This window comes from Heliangelus exortis, chromosome 1, assembly GCF_036169615.1.
Source record: "Heliangelus exortis chromosome 1, bHelExo1.hap1, whole genome shotgun sequence".
NCBI lineage: Eukaryota > Metazoa > Chordata > Aves > Apodiformes > Trochilidae > Heliangelus > Heliangelus exortis.
Genome location: NC_092422.1, coordinates 146,642,922 through 146,659,570, shown reverse-complemented (window position 1 = coordinate 146,659,570; position 16,649 = coordinate 146,642,922). Strand labels below are relative to the sequence as shown.

Here is a 16,649-nt window from a genome sequence, read left to right as displayed (position 1 = left end):
TGTTCAACAACTATTTATAACAGTATTGTAACAGTTTAACTATGATCCTCTGTCCTGCTCTTCAGGGATGCCATCATTCCTTTGCTTTTTCAACAACCCTTCCCCAGCATACACAAGTTTTCATTACAGACACTTCACCAATTTGTCATTTCCCATTTTTATTCTCAATCAAAAAACCACACACTTTCCCAAAAAAGCACACCCCCGTAGCAGACATTTTGAGGTTTCAGCCACCGGAATGGCAGATGTAGCCTCCGAACCACCTGAAACCCAAATTCGGGCACAGATGGGGCACTGATGGCAACATGGCAGCCAACCTCTGCGGTGGGGGTCACCCCAGGGGTGAGGGGTGGCTGGTGCTGGGCAGGAATATCGTGGAGCCAGGGAAGGGAGAGAGGGGAAAGGGAAGGGCCAGGCCTGCACTGCTGGGCTTTGCCTGGCCCCGTGCAGCCATCTCAGGGCCTGAGCCAGGGCGCCCCAGGTCTCCACCGCAGCGCTCCCATTGCTTCTTTAGGAAAATATCCCCTTACAAAACACTCAAAAAATACTCCACTAAAAAACCATAACCCAAATAAAACTTATTGCCCAGCCCACCCCACGGCACGCCCACGCCCCACGGCAGCCATATGGGCACCGCTGCCCCTTTAAGAGCCAGGACACGCCCCCTCCTCGCCCCCGCCTTCCCGGGCACGCCCCGCCCCTCCGCCGATGACATCACCCTTGCCTCCCTCCCATTGGCTGCCCGCCCCGTCCCCGCCCCCCTCGCGCTGCCTCGGGCCCGTTAGCTTCCCCAGGTGCTCGCAGCCCATTGGCGGCTGCTGCTGGCGCTCACCGGCGCCGCTCCCTTCTGATTGGCGGCGGCCGGCGCGTGTGGCCGAGGCAGGGCGGTGCGGGGGGCGGGCGCTTCCGCGGTTACGAGGCGCCGGGCGGCGGAGGCGAGGCCGGGCGGCTGCGGGGCGGGCGCCTTCTCGGCGGGCAGCGGCGGCGGCAGCGGAGGCTCCGCCAAGGACAGGCGGGGTCGGAGCAGGATGGAGCCGTGACCCGGTGAGCACGGAGCGCCAGCTCGGAGAGAAGCTGCGAGACGACCTCTGCCGCCAGGGGCAGAGCAAGGGGGTGGGGGGTGGGCGCGGGCCTCCGCCCCGCAGCTCTCCTCAGCGGCGGCTGTAGGTGAGGCAGGGAAGGGGGATCCTGTCTCCCCCACGCCTTCCCCCTTACTCGGTCCCCACCGGGCGTAAGGTGGGTGCCCGGCACGGCTGGACAGCTCCGTTCCGGGGGGCCCCCGGCACGCCCCGAGGGGCCTCCCCTCGCCGGGGCACGGCCGCTCCCCTCAGCCTTGGGCCGGCGTCGCGGTTGTTTCCCCTCGGGCTCGGTTTTCCCCGCTCCGTCCTCTCCCTGTCGCCTTCTCCCCCCTGAGGGCGACTCGGCGCAGCGTTTCTCCCCTCCCGTCCCGAGCGCCTCGCCGTTCGGTAGGTTGGCGGGGCTTCTTTCTTCCAGTGCTCTTCTTCCGATTTTACAGGCCTGGGAGTAGTTTGGAAGGGGTTTGTGCGGCATTAATTCCCTTTTATCCCTATCGGTCTGGGCACGCACCAGACGGTATCAAGCGGGTTTCGTTTTCCCCCATGAAAAGATGCTTGTCCATGCCTGTCCATCTAGGATCCATCTAGGATGGGTGCTTGTCCATCTAGGCTCTGCCTAGATGCAGTATTAAGGTGACATCCCCGTGTCCCAGATGTAGGTCCAGTGTGGACTACATCTCCCTCTCTGTCACTACAGAATCTCGTATTAACGAGGACTGTGATTTCCCATACCCGCCCATCAGGGATGGACCTTTTGCCTTGCGTGTAAGTGGAAATACCTTCCTCAGACCTTTATAGCCTGCATCTGTGTACCCTTGCACTGCATCATGCGAACTGTGTGTGCTAACGTGGTTCTGTGTGGTTCTCTTTCACAAGATGAGCCTTGGGTGGGCTGAATAAGAGGTTACAGGATTGCTGCTGCTTACAGCCCTCCCTTTTTTGTATCTTGTTTGATCGGACAGTATCAGGGCCTCTGCTGTGAAACTCCATCTTGGTCTAACATCGATAGAAAATACATTTTGAAGGCATTAAAACCATCTCTGGTTAAGTCTGTAACTTCTTTGCTGGATTGTGGAAACCACGGTGTGCCTTTTATTTCTTGGTAGGTTGATTTGAAGACACAGCTGTGAATATTTGGATAATACAAAATGTAGCTATTCTGGACTGAATGTGTCTATCCCATCATGAGCCCCAAGACAATTCAGTATGCAGTTCTAGTTTTATTTTACATTTGCGTTTGCTGTCAGGGCTAGTTACCCATGATATGGCTGACTTATTGGAAGTGTGTTTTCTAGTTTTATGTTGGTTTTACTTTCAAGAAAATATACAAATAAACTTTCAGCACTGCTTTCAAATATATCTTGTTGCTTGCACAAAAGCCATCAGTAGGCTTTTGTAAATGACACTGTTAATATCTGTACTGTAGAGCTGCTAAAAGTGTGATGTCTCTAGGTCCTCATAAGTATTGCCAAAAATACTTCAATCATTTCTGAATATGAAATGAGAGGGACACCCATTTGTTCCCCTTTGCTGCAGTGATTAAATGAATGATCTAATCATTGTGATTAAATAGAATCTAATAATAGATTTTAAAATAAGTGTGTGATCTGAGGCTGACTGTGAACTCCTTTCCTGTTTCTGAGGTTTGTGCTTTATGCTGAAAGGAGAAGGATACAGGGCTGAAAGCAAATGCCATAAACGTTCCTCAAGTAGGTGAATTTGCCCTTCTTAATTACCTGATGTTAACTCACTGAGCCCTTGTCAGTCCTTCCTCACTTACAATTTGGGTACCAAATGTGATTTCAGGAAAACAGTGAAATATTGCTAGTTAGTGCTTCTTGGGAATTGTATTGTTCTGTGCAAAATGTAAGTGGTGCTGTGTTTGCTGGTTCCAACACTTGCAGAAACACCTTTAATTTCTATTTAATTAAGGCTATCAACTATAACATAATGTGGGAGAAGACCCCCAAATCTTCAGGCAAAAAGCAAATCATGAAATAAAATGCAAAGAGAGGGAGTGCAGAAGACATTTGACATAGAACTAAGAGAATATGGGGCTTTTCCAAAAGCAGTCTTTGAATTTTCCTCCCCTTGAATATGAAATAATAGGAAACTCCTGGGTTTGGGCAGGAGTCCTTGCTTGTTACTTCTTTTCATATCTCTGGCTTCTGCTGGCATTGTAAAGCAGCAGCATTTTTCCCAGGCCCTTTGATCCTTGAACCTCCAGGTGAAATGTGCATTCAGGCAATCAAAATACCATAATAATAATAATAATAATAATAATAATAATGATAGTAATAATACCTACTGAATTTCTTCCACTGTTGAGCCATAATTACATTACTGTGTGGTATTTGGTGGGGGGAAGGGGCAGCTGTACTGGACATAGAGGAAAGTCAGAGCAGAAAGGGTTTGGATGTTAGAGTAGAAATTCTTGGGGTATGTCAAAACATTATCACAAGATTAATTGTTACACATGTTTGGAATGTGTGAGCTGTCTCCATGTGTGCTTTTTACCTCAAAATCACAATGTATAGCAATTCTAAGAGTCTTCTGTCTTTATGCTCAGATGTCCTTCCTGTGTTGTAGATGATACAATCAGGCTGTCTCAATGTCTGTTTACTTACTGATAACTCAGTATTATGATTAAGATCCCTTTTCAAGAGTACAGTTGATTTCCGCCATGTACCTTATTATAGTTGCACAATACTCCTTCCTTTTTTTTTTTTTTTTTTTTTTTTTTTTTTTTTTAACCAACTCTGTCCTGAGGGTCAATGTCTTTTCCTGAGAAACTGTTAAAGAGGAAGCAGAAAAAGCAACTGTTCAGCACTCTGAAACTGTCAAACACCTTCTCTGGGAAAGCCAAATCTAATTATTTCCTGCTGGACACACTGCTGAACTAAGACTAGAACCGAGGAACCACACAGACGTTTCTCTTAGTGGTGGGGCTGTCTTGAATAGCTCATATTCCTATCTGCCCTTTTCCCCCTTCCTCACTGTGTGCTGCTGCCACCTCAGGACTGGTGATGTCTGTGGGGCTGCATGCTGAGCCAGGTTATTAGAGACCTGGTTCTGTGCATGTTCTGTTCTCCCCATCAGCCTCCCCAAATAAAAGTGTAGGGAGGGCTGTAGGAATGCCTAACCAGAGCGGAGGGGAGGAGCACAGAGGATGATTAGTAAGAGCTACAGCTAAAAGGAACATTTTTGGCACCATAGTTTAAAACTGGTCCTATGATTCTTCTTTTATATTTGTGTGTCAAATAGATGGAATGGATGAGTTCATGCAAATTGAGAAACTCATTCCTTTGTCAAATACTTTGTTCAGTTCTTCAGGAATATAATGTGAGTGCTTTATGTGCTCGCTATGCCTTCCTTCCTTCGAGTGCTTTATGGAGTGCAAACACTGTTAAGTGGCTTCTTCAAGGGACATGAATGGCATTGGGGTGAAGACTGTTTACATTACCAGGCTTAGGTATGTGGTAGTGGTCAGTCAATACCTTGAGATTTTTAAATGCAAGTTGTCCTTGTGGAGGGCAAATGTTGCATGCAAGCTTACACAGGAATCTGCCATCAGTCTCATACTGTGTTTCCCGATGTAAAGAACAATGCTGGGTAACAGTAGCTCCCTTTCTTTGATCCTTTTCTAGTTTCTGATATGGGACACTTATTTTCCACATAAAAAAAGTGGAGAGTTGTCACAGAGCAAGGTACTGTAATTGTTTAAATTGGTTTCTATTTCAGAAATTGAAGTAATGGATCTAGTTTGTGCAGCATTCCTTTCCCCTTCCCTCCCCCACTTTCTTGTGTGTGTGCAGCATCATTTTTCTTGTGTGAAGAAATATTTTGGATTTAGGCACACAGCTGTATTGATAGTATCTCTGTAAGAAGATGAAATTTAACACAGAGTCACAAGTCTTTTTAAATCTTGAAAACTAAAGTCTGAGCTTTTTATTGAGGATTTTCTTTTGCACCTTAACCTCATGCCATCTATCTGCTTTTGTCTTCTCTGGCCACAAAACTAGCATGTTGACTACTTCTACTTATCCTTATCCTTCTGCTCCCTATTTCAACTTCTTTTGGCCCTGCTGATCCAGAAAAGCAGGGGTTTTGTGGAGCAGAGCAGAAGCAGTGTGGTAGCTGCTGCTACATGAGCCAGGATGTTATTTGTTAACAGCTGATCATTGGGGGCTGCCTCCGTGGAAGTTCTTAATTCATGGAAATAAAAATTTTACCCTAGATATGGTCAAGAGCTGCTGCTGCTGCTGTTGTCTCTGCTTGTCACAGGCACATATTGAAGTGTTTATGCATCACAATGCATAAAGCAGTGCAGAAAATTCCCTATTTATATTTTTACTCACTACACATCATCTTCAGAGTATCTTCATGTGAGGGGAACAGGAGACTGGATTTGTGAGATCCATTGTGTTTTGGGATGGGAGTCTACATCGCAAATTGCTTCAACCTCAAATTAATGCTTCCTGTAGTATAAGGCAATTACAACAAGTTCTAGCCACCCTACGGAGGGCGTGTGTGTGTACTGTGGTTCCTTGAGCTCTACCCTTTCTGTGGTTTGGTAGAGATACTGAGGATATGTCTTCGCTGCACGATTGATCCATATGGGCGACACCCTATATGGGGTTACTCAAATGAGATCATCTTCTACACACACGTTCTTTCTGCAAGTGTTTATATGTGTGGAGGTAGAGTTCTGAGCAAAGATGAGACGGGGTTCACTTTCAGTTGCAGGGAAACTTTTCTTCCATCAGGAAGAAACTTTTGGAAAAAAGCATGGGTAGTCCCTTCTTGGTTGATTATTTAAAACAAAACAGTTTTTTTTTCCTTCTCTTCTGATTTTCATAGCAAAACAAGAAGTTTGCCAACAGAATGTCATTGCAGTCTTCTCTGTAGCTTAGTTTCTAATTCGTTGTGTAAGAAGGACCTGAACCTGAGTGAGAGGTTTCTGTGAGAGGTTGGTAGGGCCAAATTAATGTTAGGCCTAATACAACTGTCTCTAAATTTGCTTTCCTACATCCTGTCAGGCATGCTTTACAGCAACAGATTGTTTGGAGTCTGAATCTTTTCAAAGCCTGCATCTGAGAAGTTACATGTCTCTTAGAAAGATGGGATATGAATTCTGCGTTGCTGTGTTCAGATCAGACTTGTGAGTCATGTCAGTGAATTTCTGTGTTGTTCAGACGTGCTCAAACTCCAAGCCACCAGTGAAGGCAGTAAGCCATTGTAATCACTGGAATAGCAGCCATTTGGCTTGAACATGTAAACACTGACATATAAACATTTCCACTGGATGGAGAAGTTTATCAGCAAGATGAGGCTTCTGCATTTCTTTGAGATGACGCCATTTTTATTTCAGAAAATCTAGGACAGTAGTGTTTTGCCTGTGTTGATGGTATAGTGAGAGTAAAAAGGAGGAATGTTTTGATTGGTCTATAAGTAAAGAATAACAAAGCCAGTAGAAACTGTATAATTATGCCAGGAAATATTTCAATTGCCAGATTAATCACTTGCTTCAATATAGAAAGAGCAGTAAAGAGCTCATCTTTCATTACAGTTATAAGGCTGTTCTGCTAAATTTTTGTGAGGTTGGACTTGTTATTTTGAAAGCAGGGTGTGTCTGTGTTTTCTGTTGTTCCATCTTAAAACTGGATTGAAATTCCATGGGTTAGCTCAGTGAGGATAATGATAGAAACACATTATACCTGCAGCATCTCTTAACTTAGTGGCACACATATTAGAAAAAAAGTTGATGACTGTCCATGCCCATTGGAACCCAGTTTGTCTTCTGCTTGGGGTTCAGATGACTAAGCAGCAATTCAAAGGATGCAATACTTTTCCACCTCCTAAGATTGAACAGGAACTTCCTTGCCAAATAGGACTGTAAGTTTTAAAATTGGCCTTTTGTTGGCCAGAGTATCTGGAATAAAACTTTAGTTCTTAGCAGAGAAAGGAAGATAAATAGATGCTGTCCTGAAGGATGAGTTATGTAAGGGAAAACAAGGATCTCTGGACACCAGAGCAGGCTAATGGAAGTGCTGAAAACTTATAAGAGGTAAATAAACCAAGGTAAGGAAGTTATTCAAATAAATTTTTTTGTCTTCTGTATATTTGCATGTACACATACACACTGACGCATGTCCTTTTTGAAGGATTGTGCAAAGTTTTTGCTGAGATGCAAAACATCACTGAGTGTTTGTGTGCATTTGTTTTTTATCTTCATGCCTACCTTAAGGGGTAGGACTTGAAGGTCTTTGTGCCAGGTGGATCTCTCTTGAGCCTGGTGTCTCGTGTTGAGCAGTTTCTGGTAGTGAGCGCCTTGGAAGGGATATAGAACTGCGGGTGTACAGAGAGGTTCTTCCCTCTTCTGCCTCACCTTGGCACCTAATTAGGGATAGCCTGGTATATTCTTCAGATCTGGAATATTCATCAATCTGAAGTTTTCCAGAGAAGAACATGTGGAAGAAAATACCAAGATTTTCTGACTGGTTGTAGGGCCCCACTTCTGTAAAAGCCTAGCGGGTGTCCTGTATCCCAGGGTGGGACAGGCAGACCAAGAAAATGTGCAGTGTTGCAGATGTTTTAAGTGAGATTCAGGAACATGAATCTTAAATGCTGAAAATGAAATATAGCAGCATGGTGATTGTTGAATTTTATCAGTGCTGTTGCAATCTTAAATTGGAGAATAATATGCAGTGAACCAAGATTACTGGAAACTAGGGACTGGTGGGCAGAAATCTTCAATTAAAGTGCTTCACTGTCTTCTCTGCACCTCCCAAACTGCAAAGCAGTTTCAGCAGTACTTGTCTCAGAAACACCCCACCAAAACCTGTATGGATATATTTCACTCATTGTCTGATTTAAAAAAACAACACCATCACAAGCAAGCATCCCATACCTAATTTTTTATGTTAATGTGCTTAATGCTGTCAGACAAATGTGCCAGCAAAATTATTTCATCAGATTGTATAATAAGGCACATTGTTTATCAGATTGCAATATCAAATTATTTACTTTGGTCATCTATTGTCTTTGTTAGAGACTTTTATGTCTTGGGGCCTTTTTGCCTTGCCTATTAGGAAATACAGGATGCACAATTCTGTAAAAAGTGCTTTTTAAGTATATACTGGGTTTAGTAGCCTTGCATCGTATTTTAATTACAGTTATATCAGTTTTGCTGCTTTATTAAGGAAAAAAATTACTTGTTATAGGTTCTCACATGAGATTAATTATATAAATGGTTGTAATTCTAAATATTGACTTGATGACAAATAATTGAGGCGACTTCTTGATTCTCTGGTAGTGCTGTGATTAATGTGTGCTGACACATTTTATTCAAAGTAGAACCATTCTCTGAAAGGATTTGTAATGGTAGCAGTAGCATCTTCACTTTTCAAAAAATGTATATTAGTATTTTAAATCTCTTCTCTTGCAGACTGTTAATTGGTGGAGAGTTGACCAAATAGATGTGCAATTTATTACCAGTAGCTGCTTCTCTTTTGCAATATGCTGATTATCCAAGTATCTAGCTATGGTTGTTCTTTATTTGGAAGAGACTAATTAGGCTAATTGGTCTTACTTCTTCTGATCTTAAAGTAGTAGACAGGTCATTCTATTTATTTTTTTTTTCAGTCCAGCTATATTAATGCTTAAGTCCATCCAATCTGAAATTTGTATTTGGGGAGGTGCCTGGATTTTTTTTTTTTCTTATTGACAGATATCATGGCATCTTAACTGCAGTTCTGTGCATCTGGTGTCTAGGAAGCCCTAAAGTCTGAAAAGCTCAGTGGAGGTAATGGAATGGCAACTCTATGTTAAAGCCTTCAAATAAGGATTTGCTTTAAAAAAAAAAACCAACAAAAAACGTGGCTAAGGAAGAAGGATTGAAAGTAACAGAAACTACAAATCAAGTTCTGACCTTTTTTATTGCTTTTTGAGACAATAGTCTTCCAGAGCCTCTGAAGTAATTATTTTCTAGTTAACTACTGCTGTGCAACATCCATTAAAACTGTATTGTCAGAGGAAAGCAGTGTGTTACTTCAGTACGTTTGAGTTTTTACAGTGTGCAGGATGGTTCTCTCCTCCCCACCTTCGAAATGGGTTTCCCATCACAGTCTTGACAAATCTCTGAAAGGTACTTTTTCACCTTTCCTCCCTGTTTCTGTTTGCATGGATAACATGGTGTAATAAGCTAGTCATAACAATCCCCAACTTCTGCTCTCCAGTGTTTAAGAATGATTTCAGTACAAGGACAGGAAGACTGAGCATATCATTTGGTGAATATTCTTGCTTAGCAAATCTCAAACAATGCATTCTTCAGAACTGACAAACTAATAGTCCTGAAGTAAAAGCTGTGCTCTGCAAGTATCATGGGTATGTGTATACAAGCATGGCAGTCATGGTATTTCAGTCCAGCTTCTTGTTTTGTATGCCAAATGGGTTAAAGATCATCTGAAAAAAAAATTCCTGGGTAAAGGATTTCTCTCCTTACTCTTAAAGGAGAAAATGGGCTGTGGGTTTTATTTTCTTTAAGATCTCTGAGTATTTGTGTCCTGTTTTTCTTTTCAGTGACTGAGGAGAGAGCTGCTGGCATGGAAGTAAGCTGGGTTTGTCCGTGGGAACTCTGAGTAAGGTATGTATTGTGTTCACTCTGCTGTCTTTAGTCTGCACCTTTTCTACCTATGTGCTTAACTGAAAATGCATCCCTTAAACATGAGGGATGGCAGTATGTTAGAGATAGAATATTTTGGGTTTTCACTAGTTTCAGGTGTGACAGCTGTCTAACCAAGTACTTTATAGTGTAAGAGTATAAATGACACACTTATTCCCTTTTCAGTGCTGCCTAGCAATTAGTCAGACTTTTCACAAGTTAGCTGGTACTGAGTAGCAAACTTTTTTCTGTGTTACTAATACTTTCAAGTATATAAAGGCAGTCAGTTGCATCTATACACTCAAACTGTAATATCTACAAAATGGTGTGATACAAAAGCACTCAGAAGAGAGGGTGACACATTCAGACATTATCTGTGGTCCCAGGCTGTGTCACCAGTACAAAAGTCTTGGTTTAGATGCTCTTCAGCTGATGGCTCTTGGTATTGTTGCTGCAAAGAAAGGCATATTGAAGGTTGAATTCTGTATCCTTTGAAATGACAAAGGACATTGGCAGTACTGATTTCCCCCACCCCTCCACCATATTCTTTACCCACATTCATTAGATTTACATGTTAGGGAGCACGTCTTGAGTACTCACTACTTCTCAATAAGCTGTTTAGCTTGGACAACACAATACTATTGATATAAACTTCTTTCTTAATCACTGAAGAAAATTCTTGCCTGTTTTTCAGTAGTGGGGAAATCCAAGGTGGGCAAGTCAGCTATTGTAGGGGAGGAAGGGAAGAGAAGATCTGGTGACTCAGTCTCAATTGCTGGACTTTCCACTTAGATGAAAACCACGCTGGGTAGCTGCATTAGGACATGCCAATTTATTCAAAACAAATTTGGATTCCACACTTGGTATCCACTGATGGGGAGAAGCAGCAAAATAAATTCAGATTGGTTTAATTTCTGTAGACAGTTTCATACTGTTAAGACTAAAGAATGTGAATGGGGTCAGAAAAATTTTTGCAGACTCTGTTTCAGGCTTTGTTTCCACACGGTACCTAACGTGAGGTAGCTGAAAGCTGTCACTTTTCTGTGTGCCCTGCTCGTCTGTTTTATTTGGGTTTTTTATGACATCTGGTCAACCTGTATTGCAAGGTTCAAATTGCTAACACAATGGGGAAAAAATGCATGTTTCAAGGTGTAGCTTTCCATCAGAACAGCAAAACGAATTGACTTTTTCTGTGGTTGCAGAGCCACTGGATTTGGAGAATTTTGAGCTGAAATGAGGCGATGAAATATGGACCTACACTCTCAGTCACAGCCCATGATCAGACTGAGATAGATAAAACATAAAACTACTTCTTTAGGCACACAAAAGTAAGTTACCAAATACCTGGCCATAAACTCCTTAACATTCTTAAGTTCTGCAGTTTTGCTTGCTGCTATGTGCTGGAATGAATACTTGTGCTAGGAACTGAACTGACTGAAATCTAATTACTTCACCTTTGGTTTATTTCCTTTTAAAAAAATTACGTTCTTGCATCTTAGTCTTTATTTGTTCCCCGAACTATGTTTCCTTTCCCGACTCACCACCTTGTTATTCTCTAGGTCATACAGCTCATGTCTCAAAGTTCAAATGTGCTGTATTTGAAAGCAGATGGTTTCTTGTGAGGTCTTACTTCCACTTTCATCCAATGACTTTCTTGTCTCAATCTATCCTCAATCCACATTCACCATGAGTTCCTTCATCCTCTCTCAAACCCTCAGTTTTCCTGCCATGAGTTTCCAAGTCAAAGCTCACATCTGGCTGCAGATGGTCAGCATTCCCTTTTCTACTTTGCTGCAGCCTCCCTGCTCCCGTTGGTTCTTGGCACCCCTTGCCACATGCCTTTGCTGATGGCTGAATCCATTGCTTCATCTGCTTGTCCCTATGGGGCAGGGAGGAATGCTTTGCCTCTGCTGTGAAGGAAATTTCAAAAAAAAAAAAAAAAGCATCAGACAGCAATTGCAAGGAAGTCAGTCAGAAGGTGGTGAAAAACAGGCAATCCTGTTCTAAGCACAGTGTAGTTCATCATTTATTTCTTTGGCACCAGTGCAGGCTTAAACAGCTTGCTCCCTTTCACGGCTCCTTCTGTTTTGCTGGCATAACTGTTTCTGTGGCCATGGTGAGCCACTCTGGGGAACAGATCCTTCTGGAAAGAAGTGGTTTTTTCTAGATTATTTTTCATCTGGTCCAGTACATGTTGTCTCCATAAGATTTATGCTAGTTTCACAATGAGGAAGGTATGAGAGTGGGAATGTGTAGCAGACTGCTTAAGTTGGCACCACTGCTAGATGTTTAAGTGTGCTCTTTGACATTAACAGTTGTGTTGATCTTTCAGTGAGCTGCTGTTGCAAAGGCTGCTCAAACCTCTGTGCAGTGCAGTTCTGCACTCCTGCTACTTCCTTTGAGTCAGAGCTAGAGGTTGTGCAGCCACAGGGCACGTCCAGCTCGCTGACTGATCCTGTAGAAAATGGTTTCTAATCTTTTGGAGAGGTAATTGTCTGCTGGTTCAGCTGACCTGAGTCACCCTGTGGGGTGCACACTCATTAGATCAGACAAAGGGGAAGCAACAGGAGCCAACAGCTCAGTAGCAGAAGGGTGGATTCTTCTTTTAATTATCAAGTTCAACTACATCATAACCGAGGCCTAAAATACACAAGTGTAGCCATTGACATGTGAGACCTGAATGTCACATCTTTTTTTGCTCTCTTTTATGCTTTGGATTTCATTTGAAATTGTTATTTCCTCAGTAGCTGTAATCTTTAGTCTCCCAAACTAGAGATTAATTCAACCCCTTGAGAGGTATGGTAGAATTATGTGTCTATGAACTGCTTGACCAGTTTAAGGCTCAATGTTCTCTGAAATTAGAAAGATATTTTCCCCATTCATGCTTCAAGCTTAAATGAGAACTTCAGAAATTGGTGGGGAATTAATTCTTTTTGAGCAAAGATTGTTTATTATAAATATCAGAGAACTAGCTTTGCTATTATCAGGTTTTTTGCGTACCCGGAGCTGTATGAGCTTGAGAGTTACACAGTTCCTCCAAATACATACTGAATCATGAAAAGTATTTCTTGAAAAACATCTGGAATGCCAAACTACATTTCTTAGTCTGCTGTTTGTGGTTTTAAGAAATGAATGTTTGGTGATTTTTTGAGACCTCTTAAAAACTGAGAGAAACAGTGTCTTATGAAGGAAATAATTAAGGCCTGAGAAATATTGTTCTTGATGAGTGCTTTTTAAAGTCATGTGAGGCAGTGTTTGTCTGCAGCAGAAATCATGCATTTGCTGGTTTTGCACCAGGTGCATTCTTTGCATCTTTCCCCTCTCAAGTCCTGACATCTCTATATAGCTCTTTGTGCCCTTTGTCTGCTCCTATTTGCTGGCCCAAGCATGTTTTTTGACTCTTGTACTGACAGACTTGCTGGAGATGGTAGTGAATGGACTTCTGGTGATGATTAAAAGATGTCCTCTCTTACTGTAGTGTTTCCAGCACAATATACATACAGACCCAGATTCTTTAACCCTATATAAAGTTGTACTCATCCATGTTTTACCAGCATCTTTGTGCACATGTATTGCAGTCTTTCCATTTTTTAATAGGGGCTTTGCAGGGTAGTGGCTTGTGATCAGGGTAAGATGGACAATTCACACCTTCAAATCACTGGTTCCAATCCAGAATGAACTACTAACTCTTACCTCCACCACCCCTCCCCCCCCCCCAATTATAAGTTGGTGACTGCTTCAGTTTACAGAATAGAAATACGTTTGGAATATGTGTGTTAAAATAAAATGAATAATCAGAGAACTTCAGTGGTCTGCATAGTTTGTTTTGCTAACTTAAGGTGGTTCCTCAAGAGCAAGCTATTTCATTGTCAGGGTACAGTCTTTCTGATGCTTACCTTGTGTACTGTATTGGATATACTTTATGGACAGTATCATCATTTTAACTCTTTATTACCTGGAGACGTAATTCTGCCAATAGTTATGTGGTTGGGTTAAGCTGACTGACAGTGAACTAAATTTTTTTTAATACAACTTCGGAGGTCTTGTTGCTGACTTTGACATTGAAAGATGAAAGGAGTATCTCCCACTCCGATTGTTACAGCTTCTCAAGATAATGTAATGCTTTGGCTTCCATCAGCTGCAAACCTTACTTCATCTGGGTTATTCTTTTGATTTTTGATGACCTAGGAGGTATAGTTGCCTTTGAGCATGTCATGGCATTCTCTTCATGTCTTCAAAGATTCATCCTCTTTAAGCCACTTTGCCCCAAGATTGCTTCTTGTGTTGGCTGGATGATCTCAGCTGGCATAATCATTGAACAGAAGGCTGCTCTTAAGTTTAAAATAAAAAGACCTGTCTTCTCAAAATAGCCCAGCTGCACACACATGCTGTTGCTGTTAGGTGCTGCAGGTTGCTTAGCAATTCTTAAATTGGTAGGAAATTGCTATTACTGTGGCAACTCAGCCCCAAAATGCAAACAAGGGAAAGCTGTTTATAGAGGTGTCCTTGCCTGATTTGGGATTTGTTCTCCTTTTTTTTTTTTTTCTTTTTTTTTTTTTTTTTCTGCACCTATCTGTTTTTTACTTATGTATTTTTCCTATGTTTTACTCTGGTTATTGAGGTTTCATGTTAAGGAAGGTGGTGCTGTTCTTTGTCTCATTTAAATACCAACTGTCAAGATCTTAATTGTACTGTGTGAAAAGTGACAAAATGAAGGGGAGTCTTAATACATGAAGGCCATATTGTGTCCATGTCCAGTGTGAATGCTGAATGACTTAAACTATATCACAACTCCTTAAAGTGATACTGCTACCAAAAGTAGCCTCTTGTTTTCTTTTTTTATTTCCGTGTGCCTCATTATCCTTCATCCTAGCTCACGTTTTTGTGTGGCTGGGTGGCAAGCTAGGTCAGGAACTGATGCAAGTTAAAACCAGTAGTTTGTGTGTGTGTGGCCAGATTAAATTTAACACAGGTCAGTTCCTTCACCTGGTCCAGCCTGTGTTTGCCCATAGTAGATGAAGAAAGAACAGGCTGGACTGTCCCTTTTGTTGGCAGTGACAGTTTGGCGTCTAACCAGAGGATGTGGTTTTATGATACAGCTAAGTTGATCTAAGCTACCTCTTGCCAAAAGGGATGGTCTTGGATACATGCCCTTGTTGCTTCCTTGTGCCAGCATTGGTGCTTGTCTAGCCTTATGATGGAATGATTAATGAAGCTAGAATGGCAGGGAGCTAATCCTAATCCCTTCTCTGCCTCCCAGTTTTCATTTAGCTCTGGGAACTAGCTTACTGGGGGTCAGACAGGTTTCAGTACTCCATGTGTCTGTCTGTTTTGTTTCCTGTTCACCTCTCAGGCTTGGAGTTATTCTTCAGTGATTCTGGATGAGCAGCTTTACGAGGAGTGTCTATAAGTAATTTTGTAAGATGGTGAATGAAAAATAAAATACTTTTTTTTCACCGAGGACTAGTCAGGTTTACTGTGTGTTTACATGGTGTTGCAGTGGCAAGAGTAGGCACCTAAAAATCTACCAAGTAGAAGCCGCAGAGCAGTTTCAGTCTTAGCAGTTTGCAGCTTTGATAAAGATAGTATTTTTCAAAAAATTCTTCCTGGCTTTGGTTATTAGTCTTATACCTTATGCAAAGTTGACTCTACCTTGTTTGTCTATCTGAAATGGAAGTTTCTTAGATGTGTTGGAAAGTTAGAAAGGGGCAAATATTATTTATTTATGTATTTACAACTAGTGTTTAATGTTTCTTTTGAGCAGCTTCATCTAGCTTCTACCTAGTACTGTGGTCCATGCTTATATCATTGTGGCAGTGGTTTTGTGCTCTATAGCAACATAATTTGAGCACTCCTGGCTCCTGAGAGCTAACTGTTGCCTCTGCATGTAGCTGGCAATGGACTAGATGAGGAACTGATTTTGCTGAGTGCCCAGGAAAAATAGCTGATTTTCAGTTGCATTGATTCCCCCAGTTGAGGAAGAGGGAGTGTAGGGACAAAAATGAGCAGCTGGACAGCAGAGGACTTGAGGGTTGTTTGAGTTGGTGTTGCTGCTGTAGAACATCTGTGGGATCACAGCCACTCTTGTAGCAGAAGCATCTGGCCTTGAAGTAGAAAAATGCCATGATATAAAGCTTTTGTATGGTTAGGCAACGGATAGAAATCTTGAGGGCACTCACCCTGAAACGCTTATTGAGGATAAGAAATAGTTGCTCTTAATACTGTCCATCAGCTTCTGGATGACTCACTTAAAGATCATGGGACAGCACGTTTCTTTATGGGAAAGTTCCTAGTTTGTTCAGAAATTACAGGAAAACAAACATTTTAAAATTTTAATTAGGTTCTAAATATTAATGTGTTTAGCTAACTGATTGATCATTCTACAATGACAGTTATAGAGTGGTATAACTGTCTGGGAAGTCTAAAAACAGCCTTACTGCTGATTGCAGAAAAGGATTCCATGCCTTTCACAGGACTTCCAAATAACACAGCATGGATTATTATAAATCCTCAAAGCATCTTCCAATAAATCCTCAAAGCATCTTCCAAATCCCTCTGTGTTCTCATCAGACTTCTAATTGAAAACATTAAAATCAAACTGATTCAATTATATATGTTACTGTAGTCTTTTGGACTGGATGTACTTTTTTTTTAAGATGGGGATTTGATATATGCTAAGACTTGGCGTTGCTCTGGAAAAAAGTTCTCTTTCCCTTAGGTAGTGGCTGGCAGTTTGGATGCACTGATGATTTAAGGAGATTCCCTCCCCTGTGCTGTGCTGTCACAAGGTGTGGCTGTGTGGCAAACTGCACCAAGGTCCTGGTTTAGGTGGAGTGTGAACCAGAAGACCACCTTTTCCACCTGGGTCCATTTTCTTATTGGTTTATCTTGTGTCACTGCAGATTCTTGTA

The 16,649-nt window shown here is 42.0% G+C and overlaps 1 protein-coding gene across 7 annotated transcripts in view; it reads left to right on the top strand.

Moving 5' to 3' along the window:
* Positions 1-912: 912 nt before the first annotated feature.
* Positions 913-16,649, top strand: part of MRTFA (myocardin related transcription factor A) — a 98,723-nt gene continuing 82,986 nt past the window's right edge. For 4 of the 7 annotated variants that reach the window (XM_071731742.1, XM_071731735.1, XM_071731709.1 and 1 more), the window contains exons 1-2: positions 913-1,044; positions 9,657-9,720. The gene's annotated coding sequence lies outside the window, so the exon portion shown is untranslated. Of the gene's footprint in view, positions 1,168-9,656; positions 9,721-10,998; positions 11,067-16,649 lie in introns of those variants that run through there. The other 3 variants (XM_071731750.1, XM_071731716.1, XM_071731726.1) reach the window with 3 other exon arrangements.